An 18,920-nucleotide genomic window follows, 5' to 3' on the forward strand; every position below is an offset into this window, starting at 1 on the left:
GCACAGTGAACAGATGAAGCTGAGAGCTGGGAGGGTGGCGAACAAGAGCCGCCAAGCAGACATAAGCCATGGTTTCCTGTTGCAGCCTTAAAAGCATCAACTAGTTGGTTTTATATCATGATTTACTAACGTATTTTGAAAGAATGAATTGTACTGTTTTAATTGTTGTTAAAATGTTCTTTATTATGTTGTGAGCTGCCCAAAGAACCTACGGCTAATAGGGCAGCATACAAACCAAATAGATAAATAAAGTGTGTTTTCATTGTAAACTATAGTTAGCAGTGCAAGCCACAGCTCGGTGTGATAAGCCAAGATATTAACTTGGAAGCAAACAACTGAGCTCTGCAGCCTGCATTAGTACAATATTTTCAGTCCTCCCTTTTATAACTGTCACCTTAATTATCTTTTCCTTCATGCTCATCCTGCAGACCTCCAACCTGGCTGCCAGGTGACTATGTGAAAGTAATGCTTGCAGGAACTATGTTTGCCTCTTTTTAAAGACAGACTGTAGGAGAAGGTATAAAAAGCCAATTCATACCCTGTCCTTTTCATCCGTTTTTATTCTGGTATGTGAGTGGTGAGTGGGTGAGAGACCTCGTGTGTGTGCATATAGAACCTACAGGCAGAAATATGAGTGAAAGAGGGATTCATTGAGGTCCATGCTCAGTTGTGATTCTTTTACAAAAGGCTGGTTTTGGACAAGCACATTACTTGAATACCACCATCGCTGCTGAACATCATAGTCAGTCGGGAGTGCAATATGTAGGTTCTGCTCAAGTGTAAACCCCATGAAGTCCAGTGGAACTTACTCCCAGTTCAGTGTGCGCGGACTTTCAGCCTTAAGTTGGTTTTCATAGCAATCGGCCTCAACACAATCTTTTCATTTTTAGGGCAGGGTCTTATTTATGTTTGGACAGAAAAACAGTCCCTACACTTCTCAGCATTCCCTCACCAGTATGACTGGGCAGTGGATGGGAGGAACATGTGGGACTGTAGGCCCTGCTTCTGTCTAAACATGCGTGAAGTTGCGTCCTTGGAGCAGTGCTGGCCAAAGGCAAGTAAATGTCCGTGCGATGGAATGGCCGCCTTTGGGACTAAGATGGGTTCTTCATTTCTCTTGTGTTTTCTTGTGAAGTGTTAAAAGACACAACAGCTTTTAAATTGTGAGTAGTATTTTGAATGTGGTCTTAATGTAGGGGTGTAGAACCTCAAGCACTTGGGCTACATCCAACCCACCTGGGATACAAATCTGGACCTCAGGGTTTCCCCAGAGGGCTACACCCCCCTTCCCCTGATCCAGCCCCCTTTCCCAGGACACTAATCTTTCATTGGCTTCCTGGCCTTTGTGCAGTCCCCCCGCCCCCATCCCTACCATTCTGAAAGTCGGAAATCCTTTTCCTAAGGCTTAGTTACTAGACATAAGAGCTTCAGGCTAGCATATGCTATTATTTTGGTCCCAAAATATTTTTGGCCCCACCCATCATTGTAAGGTGCCCCCCAAAAGCTTCTCCAAAAACCGATTCCGCCCTTGTGCTTGCAAAGGTTCTGCACCCCTGTTCTAGTGCTTGAGTGTAATGTTTTCGCTTCTATATATTATTGTTTCTATTTGCATTGCTGTACACTATCTTGGTGACACTGGTGGAAAGGCATTATCTAAATATTACAAGTAAATACAGATATATGAATGGGGGGTACTTAAAAGAACATATGGATTTAACCAATGGATTTCTAAATCCATCTCCTAGATGAATCCCATTTGCCCGATATGCTTCAGTAGCCAGCATTATAAAAATGGGACATGTTGTCCCAGTGCCAGGTGGAGAATGTGCAATGATTTAGGGTGTAAACCTGTTCTTGTTTGGACAGAAAAGTGGTTTGTAGGTCTCTGCATCCCCTAGCGTGGCTGGCTGGGGAATGCTGGGAGTAATAGCCCCTTTTCTGCCTGAACAGGCATCAAACTGTACCCTTGCATATTATCTGACTATGAGCCAAACTTGCCAGGGTTGGAAGCATGCCCACTTTCTGAGATTGCCTGAAAATCTTTTACTCCAAAAGAGAGAACAAAACCATGTGTGACATGGCAATAAAGCTCTAAAGTCAAGTACCTTCCTCTTGTTAATATTGCCTACCTCATGGGGCCATGGTGTCACACCTTTCATGGGGCTTGTATTTAATACTTTGATGGAAACACTAGAGCAGCAAAAATTAAGGCAACCTTTCACCTATCTGGGAAGTGGAAACCATGAATCCTGATTTACAGCTTATGCTGCAAAGTATTGCACGCTTTATTTATTTATTGTTCTTTTTGACCTCCCCCACACCAAAGTTCCCTGTGTGGTGAACACTGCATTAAAAATGTAAGATACGTGAAAGCCAAGAATAAAAATGGTACAGAAGAAAACCCAGATAAAATCAGCAGCAAAGAATAATACAGTCTCAGTACATTAAATTAAATTAAAGCCAGCACTAAGAAAAACTCAAAAAGCCTAGGAGAATGAAAGGGTCTTGACCAGGCACTAAAAAGGCCATAGCACAGGTGTTAGGTAAGCATCTCTGCAAAAGACATCCTACACATGGGGGCTCCAAGAGAAGGCCCTGTCTCATAACCACCCATCTTGCCTCGTTGGGTAAGAGATCTGGAAGAGGACCTCAGATTATGATCGCAGTGTCTGGGTTGGTCGATATGAGAGATTTTCCTTCAGGCAACCTCAAGTCTTTCAGGGTTTAAAACCAGTGCTTTGAATCAGGCTTGAACATGGACTGGCAGCCCGTGCAGCTGGAGAAGTGCTGGCATAATAAGATCTCGTTGGCCAGTTGGCAGTCTAGTTGCCCTGATTTAAACTAATGGAAGATTTGGAACCACGTTCGAAGGCAGCCCCATGGCGAACACATGGCAACGACCCAAGACAAAAGTTATCAGAGGGCAGGTAACTCTTGCAAGGCCATTTCTGACCAGCTCAAGTTATGGTTGTTATATCAGCCCCAGCAGATGAAAGGCGCTTGGAGTCATTGAGGCCGCTGGAGCCTAATAGAATATTATCATGCTTACTACCCTCCGTGTGTACCAGCTCAGCCAGATTGCTTGCTGAAGCACGCTATCGTACATGTTTTGAATGTTTAGGCTCTTGTATCCAGAACTGCCCATTTCTCTGACATAATTAAAGATATCTTTGTGGGAACAAGTGAAATATCCTCCTTGCCAGCAAATTAACGTTAGGCACAGATGGGGTAATTTAACTCCCAATGTCGTTTAAGTGCAGCGAAAAGTGAGCCAGAACCATTCTAGCATGGTTCCATTGCATCCTAGCAGAAGCAGAATTCAGAAGGGAGATATGCAGATGAAGAGGTGAGCCCTTAAGGGTAGAGCAAAAATAGATAAAAAGTTTCTTACGTTCATATTACACTGAGAATGCAGCCACAGAATTAGGTTTGTAGCAAAAAGGGTGCAGAGCTGGTGGATTTAAGATGACAGCAACTCATCTTGTATTAAAGGGAACCAGTCCCACTGGAGAGTACCAGAATGGAAATGCTGGTGTCAATCTGGCCTGCTTCGCCATGGCAGCGCATCACAGGATAGTAGAGCTGGAAGGGCCCAGAAGGCCATCAGGTCCAGCCCCCTGCTGGGGAAGGACACCAGTTTACACCATCCCACCCAGCATGGAACCTTCATGCTCAGAGGTGGAATTTCTAAGAGGTGGTTTTTTGCTTTCCAAAACCCAAAGAAATTCAGTCAATTAAAACCTGCTGCTTTCCAGGTCCAGAGTTAAGGCTATTCCATGCTGGCCCAAACTCCCCAAAGCCAGGCAACTGGAAGCAAAGGCTGATGCTTCCATGAACCTTTTCCATGATCGGTGAGCATGAGCACAAATTGTGCTTGCTTAGGACTTACCGCCATGCACCCCCCTTTCCTTGAGTCATTCTGAATACACCTTCAGCAAAACAAGGTGCTAGCTCATTCTATCTGAAAGTGAAAACTGGTTTGAAGCTGCTGTTCTAATATTTAGTGCCAACAGCCCTTTTGCAGGGCAGAGTGAGTGTGGGAGGAATTGCTGTCTGCTGCACGATCCGATTCTGCTGTCACGGACATGATACAGGAAGCCTGAATCCCCTTACACTGGGGATGGAATCAGAACGGACTTCTTTTGAGGAGAGAGCGAGACCCCTTCCTCTCATTCTTGGCCTTCCTTGTGGCTCAGATGCTCTGCGAGTGTGGCCATTTTGTTGTCCAGAAGCACTGCTGGAAAGTTTGGCAAACTCCTTGGACAGCAGCCATTTTCTGCAGCAGAGCCTTGCAGGCAAGTGGGCCGTTGCTGCGGCGCACGTGTTACAGCTCGCCTTGCTCTAAGAATGCAGGTTCAGGCTGCTGCATTGCGCGGCGGCCAGACTGGAAGTGATAACCTTGTCAGAATGGGTTTCATTCAGAAACAAATGATCTCTTTTTCTTTTTTCCTTTAAACCAGGCAGGAAAGGAGGAGTCCTATCATCAAGCTTCTCTTAAAGTCAGTTCTTGAAATTAGCAGACTGCTTCTGAACTTTCCTTCTCTTTAGCAGAGAGAAAAATATCATCGAGAACTAATGCTCACTGAGGTGGTCAGTCTGTTTCTGGAATGTACGACTTCAGGCTGCAGCTGGAGACTCATAAAATTAAATTCTGCTTGACACGAAATGAATAAGTCCCCGCACACAGAACATTGGCTTCTCAGGGAGGGTGTGAGGGAATAGGCTAAAACCCAGCTCTGAAAGGCAGAGGTTCAATATGGAGAGAGGATGGAATAAATATCCAGATGATACCAATCTATCTTAGAATCTATCTGCTCTATCACTAGTCTTTCAAAACTAGATTTATGCATTTATTTGTTACATTACTATACTTCCCAATAGCTGAACCCTGCATGGTTTGTAAAGCAAAACTTAAACCATAAAGCACAGTATGGACACAATCCTATGGACCCCCCAGCATAGATTCTTTAGATCCTGCAATCTCAGAGCTGGCCCTCCAAAGGACCTCCCCTCATGCCCCTCACAGCTAGTGAGGAAAGAACCTCCCTGGTGGTCAGAACTTGGCTCAGGGTGAAGAAAAGGGGGGTATACAAGGTTGGGAAAGAAGAGGCTGAGGCTGGGGCCTTACTCCAACTCCACCCAGTGCTTCAGACTCCTTCCCTGCTCCTTCCCAGCGCTAAGCGTAGCTTGCTCAAAACAGCCCTCTACAGAAAATGCAGGGCAGGAGGCACGGTTAACAGTGCGGTTCTCTGCCATGGCACCTTGTCTTGGTTCAGAGGCTTTTGTGCCTCTTCAGCAGGGCTGATAGGATCGTGCCCTAAGACAGCATTAAAACACAGAGGTCAAAGCATCCTAAAAACAACAAAAAAGCCAAAGCCAGCAGCAATGCACCAATGCATATTCAGCCCAAAAAAGTCCTACCATTCCCAGTATTTTGGTTGGAGAATCAAACCTGTCATGTATCAGTTATCTTAGATTAATCATAGGATGGATAGATAGATGTTCCTTTCGCATAATCTGCCACTTGATTCCTGAAGTTTCTGCGTGCATATATGTACACATAGGATCCACCAGTTCCTTAAATTAAATACATAATCCTATGTATTTAGGATCTTTGCAGTTTCATGCAAAGATCCTCAATAGATAGAAGAGCATAGGGAAATAAGACTTCCGCAGAAGCAGGATCACGAGCATTTTATTCTATCATCCGACCACGCTTGGGACAAATGCAGCTGTAGCTGGGATGGCCGTACAACTCTGTTCTCATGCCTGACCTGTGTGAGTGTGTGCGTGCGCACGTGCGTGCATGTGAATGTGATGGTGAATGTGGGTGAACACAAGTCAGGGGGGTTGAGCAGTACCTGCTCTCCTGCCCTTCCTATCTGTGCTCTCTTGCTGCAGGTATTTTTTTTCCTGGCCCAGCTTATTTCCAGTATCCAGTTGGAGCTAGAAGGGAAGAGCACAGAGCAAAAGAGGTTAGAAGGCCCGGGGACAGAGTGGGGAATTCAGCTCCTCTAACCTGTGTGCACCTTTTTGGTTGCATCCATTAGATCCTGTCCTCCGCTTTATACGTGACTGAGGCAGGCATGCAAATAGCAACAGCAGTGGCTGTTACAACATCTAGTTTGTTCTGCAACAACTAATGCTGTCTCTTGCGGTCAGCACCTCAGAGCTGCAGACGGGATAATTATTAAAAAAGAGCATAAGCCATGCTAGAGATGAGCAAGCTATCCCAAAAGCACCTTGCATTAGGTCAGAATTGACCTAAGGTCTTCGGAAGGACTACCTCACAAAAATGGCCATGTGTCTCTGCCATTCCTGTAGCAAAAGCTGCACCTGCCAGGCCGTGTTCCCAAACACAAGCCCCCCTTTTCTTCACCCCTCACCCTTCGAGGGGCAATGTGAGCAACAGGTGAGAGAAAAGAAAGATTTGCTCCCCCTTAGCCTTCCTCCTTCATATTGTATGGATCATATTGCACAGTGGGGCATAACTTTTATGGAACCATAAAGCAACTTAATATCTTACGGCTGCCTCTTGGGAGGTGCCTTTTATGAGTCCTTGAAGTTTAGACCTGAGCCTTGCTTGGAAGAATGCACTGATAATGACTCATAGTAGGTTAGATCTCTTTGAGAATGCCTGTGATCGAGTGGGACAGATCCTCGGGCTTTGGGGCCCAATTCTGCCCTTGGTCACAGCCCCTCCACAGGCTCCACACTTCCCCCAGTGACCTAACTTTTGGTGGTTTCCTGGCTAGATGCAGCTTTTCATAAGGTGGAATTACTGCTACTAAGAGCTTTAAGCTACAATAGGGTGGTATTGTTTGTCCTTTTAAAGTATTTTGGCCTCAACCTTTTGTCTTTGGCCCCACCCACTTTTGCTTTAAGTCTTGCCCACCAAGGAAAAGTGACTCCATGGCTTCTCCGAAATGGAATTCAGCCCTTGGACAGAAAAAGGGCTCCTCTCTGCTGCTTTAAAGCATTGCCCCTTAAGGCAGGTCTGGGCAACTTGGAGCCTTCCAGATATTGTTGAACTGCAAACTCCATCAGCCTTTGCCAGGAGAGCTAACGGTGAGGGAAGACGAGCATTTAGGCTAAAACGTCTAGAGGGCCACAAGTTGCCTGACGCTGCCTTAAATTAGTCACCTCCTTGTTATTCCACAGCAATCTTCAGATCATGTCCTGGAGCGCCTTGCCATCTGTTCTTCTCTATGTGTGCCTCAGCATATTGTACCCATTAGTTAGGTACAAGAAGGCTCGTTCTTGCCGCAGGTGCTCATTATTCATGACATTTGAACTGAGCCAATTTTAATGTCCGGACTTGGAGCTTTTTCTCACATTACAGCTTCCTTAATGGAGAATGTGAATATCCATATTGGCCCCCTGATTCATTTAATAGAGATGCAATGTGTCAAGAGCTGCATTATAAAGTTAATATTTTTAAAACACAAAGATGACTCTCTGGGAAGACCGTTGTAACACATGGACATGATGAAAGAATGAAAGAACACTCCTCTGCTGTTGCCACTGTTGTAAGGCTAAATTCTCATGGGCAATGCACCTGGATTGGGTGTGATATGCCAATTCTGGGGACTGTACCTGCCTGACCAATAGATACTGGCCTGGGGCCTTTACATCTCCACTCAAGAATTCTTTGCAAGCCATTTACAGTCAAAACTAGGGAAGAGGTTTAAGTCTTGCATACAAGCAAACAAACAAACAGCAATAATTGTAGAAATGCAGCAATTGATCACAAACAGGCATGCCAGCGTAAATGTATGTCTTGAGACAGGAACCAAAAGGAGGCAAAATTCCATTACATAAATTATCCTCTGCAGATTTTCCTTCCACTAGAAGACAGAGCTGAGTCATTGCTTGAGTGTTTCTCTTCAGATGGTCATGTGGTTAATGAACTGCTGATGAGTTTTTTTGGCTCCTTGTGACATTCTGCTTAATATTACACTTTCTCAGCTAATTAATTAATTTTAAAATTCAACCATTTTAAAAAGCAGACAACTGGACAAGTTCATTTCTGGCAATGGTGTTACTATTAATCAGGGCACTTCTTTTTCTGTTCCATTCTGGAAAATATGCCTTGTTTTTTTTTTTCTTGGCTAGGTTCTCAGCCAATGGATTCCAGCAGAGAGATGTTTGCTTGATTGAAGCCCTTTGCCTGACCAAGAGCCAAAGGGTGGTACTGTGTGTTTTTATGTGTGCATTTGTAGCTATATTTCCTCATTGCCAAAAGCCCGTTTCTTCTCCAGCTGTTGCTGCTTTGGAAGTTCAGGGGCTCAGGACAGTTCCTTACGTTGGACAGGCCCCTCCAGAACCTGATTCTCATTTTAAATACATACTTATTTGCTTGTTTAAACGTTTTTGAACCTGACTTTCAGGGTGTACTGCCACCACAAGGCAGCTCACCATGTTACAAAGATATTACAAAAATATAAGGTACAGCTAAACACACACCGAGACAGCTAATAATTATATACAACAAATGAAGATTGGAATAAAAAAGGTTTGTCCAACTGTTTGTTAGAGCAAGTGAGAAAAGGTCACACATAAGGGTGGAGGCCGATCCCTATTCCCTAATAATATTTTTTAACAAATAGGAACCCAGAGTCTGAAAGAAGAACATGTTTGCACCAACAGCAAGTTTTATTACAGACGAGTGAAAAAAAGAACCTGGGTGCATAGTCATACCTCCTTCCACCATGTTTCTGCTCTGATGTGGGAAACAGAGCACACTGATTTTGCCAGAAAAGCACTCTGCCACCTTCAGCAGTCGCTGGGGCCTGCAAGTCCCACCTTCTGCCTTCCAGCAGAAGTTGAGGCAAAAGGAACAAATGTCACTCTAGCTCATTAATCCCCAAACCGTGTTATCAGTCACAGCTAACGTGCCATGAGAAATCTGCTTATGACAGGCGTAGGCCTTGGGGCACCTGTGCACACCAAGCTGCCCCCGGGAACATTTCTTGGCACCAGCACAGTGGCCTTCTTTTCCCACTTTCATACGCGCATGCTTTCTTATCAGCAGCTGGGATGGCCATGAAATGGGTTTCTGTTCATGCTCAAGGTCTGGGTTCAAAGGAAGAGTTTATTGGGTTGCTGTTGAGTCCCAGGCACCCGCAATGACCCCAGCAGATGATCAGACTCATCATGGGTGCTTTGCTCCCTCTCCCCTTCCTTTCTTCTCATTCCTTCTGGGGTGGGAGAGACAGCAAAGCACCCATGATGAGCGTGAGCATCTGTCAGGTTCACGGTGGATGCCCGGCTCTTAACAGCTGGGAGCACTGCAATCCAGGGAACACTGTGGGGGGCAGTGAGGCTCCTCTCTTGACCACCATGATCTTGAGCTGATCCCAGCTTGCTCAGGTTGTCAGAAAGTCCCTGCTGGGCACACAAAGCTCAGGAGCTGGAGGCGGCAGTACGCAACAAGCTGGTTCCTGCTTCCTACCTGAGAGGTCTACCGTCAGGTGGAGGGAGGTGTGGGTGCCTGGTCAGTTCCGGGTGGGATAGCGCCACTGAACTGATTGCCAGCCTGTGCCTGCTTTCGGGCAGGAGGCAGGGCTGCCTGGTCAGCTGGGTGGAGCTGCCTGAGATCAGAGCAGTAGCACTGAGCCGGTCACTGGGGACTCCCTCCTGCCCAGCAGTAGCTCTCCCAGGCAGGAGGTGAGAAGAGCTGGGCACCTCAGTGCTGCTCGGGCATGCACTATGAGGGCAGCCATCAGCCTGGCTTCCTGGTTAGCCCCTTGGCAACAGCAGTGGGGCCATTCTTGCCAAGGGCCTCGCTTGTTCCGGGACTTGACTCAGGAAGGGTCATGTCATCCGAGTTTGCGTGGCGCTGCAAGCAATTGCAATATGGACAAGTCCCAACTCTCCAGAGCAAATTTGGTGGTGTGCAGGGGAGAGGTCAGCAGGGAAAGGGGAGAAAACCCTTCACTGGAGGATGTTCCATGAGCTGATGGACACCAGTAGGATTTCATCCTTGGCTCAAGCCTTTCGGAAGCAGGGACTGGGTTTGTCAGCCAGTGACTTGCAGAAGATGCCTCCTTCTCCTCTAGGCTACAGCTTCTCAAGCCGAAACTGTTTAGTTTCAGTCTGAGGATTCTGAGTCAGCCATTTCTTAAGAGGAGCTTAAGATGGCCCTATGATAAAACCAAGAGGATGCGTGAAATAAAGCCAGCTAGAAAGAGATATGCAAGAAGAATTGATGATGAAGAAAACTAGAGTTGTCAACACAATGAACCATAGTAAAAAACAGTAGGAGACTAACAATAAACATTGCATCTTCCCGCATCACTCCAATGGTTTAGGGAGCCTCTTGCGTCACAGCTGCTTGTATTGTGTTCATGGGCACGCACACACACACGTTTTCTTGCCTTTCTTATACAGCAGCCAAAGTAGAACACTATAGCTCAGGAAGAGACAACTTGTGGCACTCCAGATGTTTTAGCCTATAACCTAGGGCCCTAGCTAGCATTAGCAATCCTGAGGCCCTCCAGATGTTGGCAGTTGTAGCCTAAAAGATCTGGAGGGCCACAAATTCCCCCCCCCCCACCAATGTACCCTATGAAAGCTCATCCAAAAAAGTTTCTGAGATGCCACAAAGCTGCTTGCTGCTTTTGTTTATCAGAGCAAGGTGTGACCTTTCTGACAGCAGTAAATTGCCCAGTTCCAGACAAAAAGAAAAAACTAATCCTCCTATGGAAATGATCTATTTTTCTAACTTCAAAATATATTTGCACGCACCCCAACCCCCCACCCCCACACACATACACACAGAGTCATCTGAGGCAGCCTTCATGTTTGAAGTCAGCCTTCCCCAATAAGACGGAGGGCAAGAAGCAATAGCTGCTGAGAGAAAACAGATTTACTGAGGGAGGGGGACCTTCAAAACCTGGAGCCAGGCCTGGATCTCATTTTTAGACTACCCAATGACTGGGGCTTTCTGAGGAGGACACACCTGGAAAGCAAAGCAATTCACAAAATCTCAATAAAACAATAACAAAATGAGATCCAAAGAAAATAGCACTACTAGCAGCACACAACAAGACCAGAAGTAATTGACAGAATAACATGTGGAAAGATCTTCTCCTGGTGCCAAAAAGAGTCCCACGTAGGTGCTGGGATTACCTCTCTCTTGTGGCCAACTGACTCACCTCATTTGGCTGGAAGGCCTGAGGTGATGACCTTAATGCCTGGCTTGATAAATACAGGAAGATGCAGGGCTTCAGAGGTTAAAATCAACCCTTTGGAGCAGCCAATGCAGATGGCAAAGTATTGGCATCCTCTATCAATCAGTCCCCTTTGGGAAAGTGTCAGCCCTAGACTGGACTATCTGAAATCTCTGGATCATGTTCAAAGGTGGTCCCAAAGACCACAATCTAAATGGGAGGGTCCCAGAGCAGGAACCACTGTCACAAGGCTACCTGCCAGCTAAGGTCACAGTTGGTATCTCACCCTTTACAAATGTGGTTGAGTCAATGTCGACCACCCGCAGTAATTGCCTTTGGCATGACTTTGATCACTGTGATAGGACTGTGGGTGGGCAGCCACATTTCAGGGTCTTGGGGGAAATTTTACTTATTCAAGGAATACGGCCAGGACACGCTGTCAGAGTAGAACCCCAAATACAGCAAATGTTAATGTTATGGAAAGGATGGGCATAAAAACTAAGTCTAATCATCTTCAATCCAGACAGAGGAGACAGAATATTTGACAGCTGGAAAATCTCCCTTACAATGTTGGAAGTAATTTCTACAAATGTTATGCTTTCCTTAGAGCCCAGCATGAAAGATGGCATCTAACAACCTTTAAAGAAAAAGCATGCTCAGATAATTCTCAAAGCCTTGAGGGGGTTTGCTCTCTCCCTTTCCTGATGCAGTTATTTACAAAAGCCAGGCCTTTGTCACAGCACCCGATATTCTCCTCTCACACAACCATCTGTAGGAAAATACGTTTAGCGCAAGGTAATACATTTGTTATGTTGTACATGGTACATGAGAATAGTTGATGCTTGAAGGCCGGTGCCTACAGCACAGTGTGATTACTAGTGGAGTTCATGATGGACACAATCCACAAGGCGTACTTCATGCAGTTACTCTTTGTAGTCCTCACTTATCTGAGTGGGCCTTTCGGAGCTTCGTGTCATAGCTTGATAATGCAACAAGTGCAGCTCCACTAACTGGTTTCCAAGTCCATCATGTGGAGCCAGTGTCAGGCAGTGCCACCCCCAGAATTCTGAAAGCCCTTGGGCAACACCCTTCCACGGGCCCTCGTCCAGTCAATCAGTTGACCTCACCAAGGTGATTGTCCTTCATGGGCTGACATCATCAGTGACCTGCCAAGGCCCACATCCTTCGAAGGGGACTCACTGCTGAACTCCAGAGCTCTCTAGCTCTGCATCTTCTTCACCCTCCTTTCTGCTGCTACCTGCCTTCTCTAGGTCTGCAGAAGACGGACAAGAGCAAGGAGAATGAATAGGAGCCTCCACTTGCCTTGCCTTGCCTTGCCCTCCCCTTCTGGACAGTGGTCCTCAGGACTCTCCAAAAAGAGCTCTCCAAACTCTGGACCAGGCAGAGAGATTAAATGATTTGGGTGATCCATAAGCCAACCCTGCCCTCAAATTCATGACGTATTTTGGGTGTGGAAAAATGTCTGAGGGATTGCCTGGGCTGCAAGCATCATTCAGCTGGCAGAGAACTTCCAAAGCACGCTGGACAAAATCATCTTCCATTTGGATCTCAAAGTGATCAAAATCTCACTGCCCTATGTAGAATCACTGGAAGGTATATGTGCAGTGTCAACTTATGATATCCACCCAATGAGTTGAATGGAGTTTGCTACTAGGTAAGTGGGTATAAGAATGCAGTCCAAATGGATAGAAGTAGCCTTCTCCAATCAGTCGTATTTATTTATTTAAAAATAGAGGCCATTCTCTCCAACCCCCCTTTTAAGATACAGTTAAATGGAGTTTTGTGCCTACAAAACAACACTCAGCGCATAATACAACTTTCTTGATTACTAGACCTGTTTTTGCTTTGAACAGATGTTTCTTATCTTCCACAAGACATTTTGTTTGTTCTTCCCTGGTTCCATGTCAATTTATTACTTGGTTGCATGTTGTTTATTGACAACTGTTAGTATCAAAAGGAGGGGAATGAAGAGGAAGAAGAGGCATCTTATCAATCTAACAGCCACATAAATAAAGTGCACTGGCGGAAGTCCATTTTGTCCATTCTGAGAAGTGACCAGTGCATGCACTAATCTTGATTTAAAGCAGTAAGAAGTAGCAGTTATTTTCTTTTCTAAACATCTGATTACTGCAAAGCTCGATTTTATGGGTTACATATATTGTAATGAGGTTCCCGGTACAATGCATTATGACAGATACACATGATATATGTGATATATAAGAATAATTAATTTTATTTTATATTATTAAGTAACTTCCATACACTTGACACCCCAGGAATTTCCAACAAATGTACAAAAAACTCAGTTGGTGCAATATCAAAACAGTATAGCATAATACAAACCATAAAACATTGTGAAAAATAAAACCAGCAAAACAGAGTGATACCATGCTAGATTAGAAGTCAGGAAAAACTTGAGAGAACAAGTGAATTTTCAAGGGGCATGTGAAGGTTTCATTCAAGGCTGATCACACCATCCCCTCAAGTATCTTGCCCCAAAATGGGTTATTGGTGATCACGTGATACCTGGCCTGGATTTCTGGTACAGAGACGGTTCACTCAGGAGTGGCCACACCACCACCTCCTTCAAGGCAGCAGGTGCCACTCCATCCGTGTTGTATTCACCACTGCTCTGGCCCGCCCAGTCAGCTCCTTAGCTTGGGGCAGCCAAGAGCGCATGTGGTGGATGGTTCAGATGCAGGAATATTGTCCACGTTCACAGGATTCAAAACTTGGAATTGATCTCACAGACCAGAAGACTGGGCAGATGCACTGGATACCGTAGCAGACGTGATGCTGATAGTGATGTTCAAGTTGGCATGAAGACCAGTTTGGTCCCCCAAGTGTCTGGCAACTCTGTCATGGCGTGCCCCAAGGATCCCACTGCTGATTCACTGAGGTAACGGAAAGCAGCCCCTGGACAGCTCAGAAAAGCCCACCTGGAGAGGTACTTTCGGATGCAATGCAGGCGGCAAAGCAAGGTTACTTTGCTGCTGTCACTACCATGCACTAGGCATGATGATGCACTCACAGGCATGTTTGCCCACCTTCTGCTACTTCTGTTCCAGCCATCAGTCCGCTCTGACTTACTTCATTTGAAGCTCCTTGGTAAACCAGGGGCCACCTGAAATCCACAGTGCTGAAGCGGGAACTCAGGCCCAGGCGTGTAGGTGGCCATTTGTGCCTGTCGTTCTACAGTGCAACAAAGGCCTAAAAGGAGTCCCCATCTCTAGCTCCAGGAAAGTCCCTTGGAGCATTCAGGAATCCTTAAGATTCCATAATCTACAAGGGGGGACCACTGAGGGAAAGGTGAACTCAAGAGCAGGCCTGTCCTTTGTGCTGGGCTGAGACAGCCCCATGGTGAACATGGAAGTCATAAAGTCCAAAGCCAGTCCTCTTAAGGCACCCCCTGCACAGGTATTGACGTTTCCCGAACCAAGGTCCTAGGGCTCTCCAAGACTACATCTGAGACCACCCCAGCCAGCTTGATCAGGGAAGACACCGGGAAACAGGGTGAGTGATATGCCAGGAACATCCTCAGGCTGGCTCTCTGACCTAACACAAGGTATGCACCCTTATAACCTCTCCCAGAATGGAAGAGCTTCTTGGTGAATAGAACTGAACTTTCAACTAGGCCTGGTGCTGTACAGAGTACATAGGTGGACCAAGCTTGGTCAGATCTACATCACTTAGTTCATCCACCCAGGTCTCAGTGATGCATGCTAGGCTGGATTCCTCATCTATCATAAAATCTCCTATGATTGTGGTCTTATCACACACCAACGTAGCATTTACCAAAAGCACAAACAGACAAGAAGGTACAGTGGCCGGACCCCAAGGAACCAGTGGTACAGGGAGAGATCCAGTAAAAGAATGGCATGTACCCCTCTAGGTCCTCCAACACGTTTGGACCCTGATCCCACCATCGCATCCCTCCCTGTGACACCTTTACATCTCCACCCTGCCCTTCTCTCTCACTCTCCCTGCCAACTCGATGCATTCTGATTCACAAATACCTTGTCGCCCTTAACCAGCAAAGTGCAACTCTGCTCAGCCATCCTGAAGACAGCATTGATTCCGATAGTTAGTAGATGGAAATTGAGTTGGCCAAGATACACTAATAATGGCCAGGGTGGTAAATTAGAGCAATACAATAGAATGGGATCAATAAAAATAAGGACAACTCAAGAAGTTAACAAGAATGAATGTGCGCGTATGATCGCTGCAGAGCAGAGCACATACTTTGCACACAGTAGGACCGCGATTCGAATTTGAGAACTTCAGGAAGTGCTGCTGATCAGTGTAGAAAATTCAGGACAAGATGGACCAATGTTTTGGCAAACATGCAAACTGTCATCCCATTCATTTAAAATACTCCCAGAGAATATTTGTCCAGTAGCACTTATGCCATTGTCCTAGCTATCCCATTCACTATGGGTCATATACACCAAAGGCATGCACACTTCTTAAAACATGTGTGTGTTATGCGCGCGCACACACACAAACACTCACTTATACAGCCACAATGTCAAGTCAAAATTCTTGTGAGAAATGCAGCCAAGGATGGATAGGATCACTGTGGACTGAACTATAGTCAACTTCTATTGGATATCTGTTAAGCAACACCCACTCAGTGCTGAGGTGTCAAACCTCAGGCTCATATGCCAAATCTGACTCTGCTGGGTTCCCCCTTTCCCCTGATGGACATGCCCTTCCCCTAGCCCCAACCCCTTTCCAATCCCTGATCATTTGATGGTTTCCTTGCTTTTTGCGTATTTCCCCCTCCATTCTAAAAGATTGAAAGGCTCTTTGAAGGTTAGGTGACTGGCAGGAAGAGCTTCAAGCTGCAGTATGATTGGATACATTCAAGGAGGAGGAGACCATTCATGGCTACACCTTGGTGGCTCAGTGCAACCTCCGGGAGCAGAGACAAATAGCCTCTGCACACCAGTTGCTGGGGAAGTTGGACAGCAGGGGACCGTTTCACCCATCCTGCTTGAGGGATGCTGTGGGCAGCTCGTTTGCTTCTGTGCAAATAGAGTGCTGGACAGGATGGACCACTGGTCTGATCCCACAAAGCTTTTCTAATGCTCTTCCTCATGTTCTTATATAGTGTTGCCCGCCACTTTTGTCTTTGGCCTCAGCCATGATTCAAAGGTGCCTCCTGAAAACTTCTGAATTTAGCCCACGGGCTGAAAGGTGTTCAGCACCTCTAGCTTAATTTATCTGTTAAGGTGGAGGACTTAGTTTGGTGATGGAGCACACGCAAGGTCCCTTGCTCAGCCCCTGGCATCACTGATAAAGAGGAGCTCAGGTAGCGGAGGTAGGAAGCTTAGAGAGACCTTAGAGAGTCAAAGTGGACCATCCAATGGCTAGTCCAATGGAACTCCATTTGTTGAACCCTGGAGCTGGGCACCTGAAGCCTGCTTCTGACAGGTCTTGTTATGAACTTATTGTTAGATTTTTAAAAAAAATCAGTGGACCACTGCAGACCTTAATGGTTGTCATGGAGTACCCTGATAAAAATCATTTGGTATTTTTTTTATTGCTTGTGACTCTAATAGACTACTCCTAAATAATTAGTAGGTTTCAAAGCAGAAACTGAATACCAGGCAGCCGTGTCAGCAGTTGCATGTACAGAAGCCCCTTTCAGTAATTGTAGATTAGGAAATCCATTTTAGTTATGATTAGTGATTATGCTGAGCTATGATGGTTCTAACTAATGTCATCCAGATTTTCTGGTAGTAAATTATGGACAAAATACTGTAAATGTAATATGAAATGGAACACTATAATTACACAAATATGTATTAAAAAGCTACCTCCTTTGCTTGCTAGAAGTATACCCATAATGGTAGTTCCCCTGACCCTGCTGTTCTTTGCATTAATATTTTTAAGGCTGAGTCTTTGCAGGTAGAATGAGAAACTAATCATGAACATACACATACAGCACACACACTTTTAAAGGACACATCTGAAAGCCACTAGAAGGCTTACATACAGACATAACTGGCATTACAAGCAAACTGGGCTATTCTTTTCAAAGTAAGAAATTTACTGGTATGTATTTATTCATAACATTGGATCAATACATTTATTCTTAGCCCACTAGCGCAAGTTATGAATGAACAAGGGCTGCTGCTTGGGAGCTTGGAGAGCAAACCAGGCAGACAAACTTGTCCTATATTCATATGTTCGGTGTACTTTCATATATTTTAATGGTAAGCGTTGATACTAGATTCTTATTTGAGTTATCTGTTTGAGGTATTTGTGCTGCATTAAAACCAATGAAGCTCAAATCGAAGTAAGAAAGAAGTGATTCTGATCCAGAAGAACCAACCTTGGTTGGACCAAAAATGCATGCCTCAAGAGTGCAGTACAGATTTGTATTCCGCACACAACTGCACTTGGTCTCCTTAACCACACCAGCACTAGCATTTTTGTCATTATCACAATTTAAAGGTGATATGTGGTGAGTAGGAAGTAAAGACATCTTGTCTTTAATGTCTTGTACGTTCATAGTCTAGGATACACTGAACAAAAATGGGCAGATATGCATCTCCTTGATTAAATAATCAAACTGGGTATACATATTTAATTGAAAATGTGTATCGATTAAAATAATTCTCACTGGGCATTGAAAATGTGGCTGGAATGTTGTATACCGAGATGTGGGCTTGATAGTTTTTAATGTGGGCTCCTTAAAACCCAAGGCACACGTGGTTTTGTATGGCTCCTGCTAAAGAGCTTTTTGCCTGTAATGGCTGCAACCAGCGTGAATTCACTTTGGCCTGTGCCAGTGGCGCATCCATCATCCAAGGGCAAGAGAAGCATTCGTGACAAATTGCTCCTGGGCTTTCTTTTCACTTGGCTTAGCATGCAGCCTCTGCTACTGGGTAAGATGAGATACCATATCTATCATGACCAAAGAAGGGATACTATAAAGCTATGATAATGCCATTGTTTTAGGGGAGTGCAATGTAACAATATATTTGACCAAGGCATATGCACATTGTTTATGTAGCTTTGTAACATTTCTATTGTACCAGATGTCTAAAATTTGCAAGAAAAAGAAGCGACAGACAATTGATAGCATGCACCATTTCTAACAGGATGAGGCTGATGAGTTAACATTTCACCTTGGGATGACATGCTCCACAATGGCATAATGGGGTATTGAACCTCTTGCAAAAGGAAGGGCAAATTCCATTTCAGAAAAGCTCTCAGTAGCCACATTCCAGTTGTGGGCAGACCAAATGCAAGAGAAATGGGCCAAAATATCAAATATATAAGAATGTGCTAGCTTAATGCTCTTGCTGCCAGCCTTAGGAAAATGGGGGGGGGGGGAACTGTGCAAAAGCCAGGAAGACACAAAACTGTTAGTGGTTGATAGAAAGCAGGTAGAGAGACAGGGATATGTCGGAGCCACTTGGGAAATCCTATAGGGCCAAGTGGGGATCCCAGGAGGGTTGAGTGTGGTCCCCAGGTCTGAGGTTTTAATCCTCTGTTGTATGTGCTCCACTTTGTACATGCCCACTGGAGTTATGACAAGTGCTGTCATTTTGGGGCACTGCTTACTCCTTATGTATTTATGGGGCATTTATTAGCTTACTTGCTGTGTGCCTTGCCTTCCTTCCAAGGAAAATGGCATTCAAGGTGGCTTATAACAGTAAAGAAAACTCGAGTAAAACAATAATCAAACCAATGCATTAAAACACAATTAAA

The sequence above is a fragment of the Varanus komodoensis genome, unplaced genomic scaffold (assembly GCF_004798865.1).
Source record: "Varanus komodoensis strain SLA01 unplaced genomic scaffold, ASM479886v1 scaffold7_3, whole genome shotgun sequence".
Classification (NCBI taxonomy): Eukaryota; Metazoa; Chordata; class Lepidosauria; order Squamata; family Varanidae; genus Varanus; species Varanus komodoensis.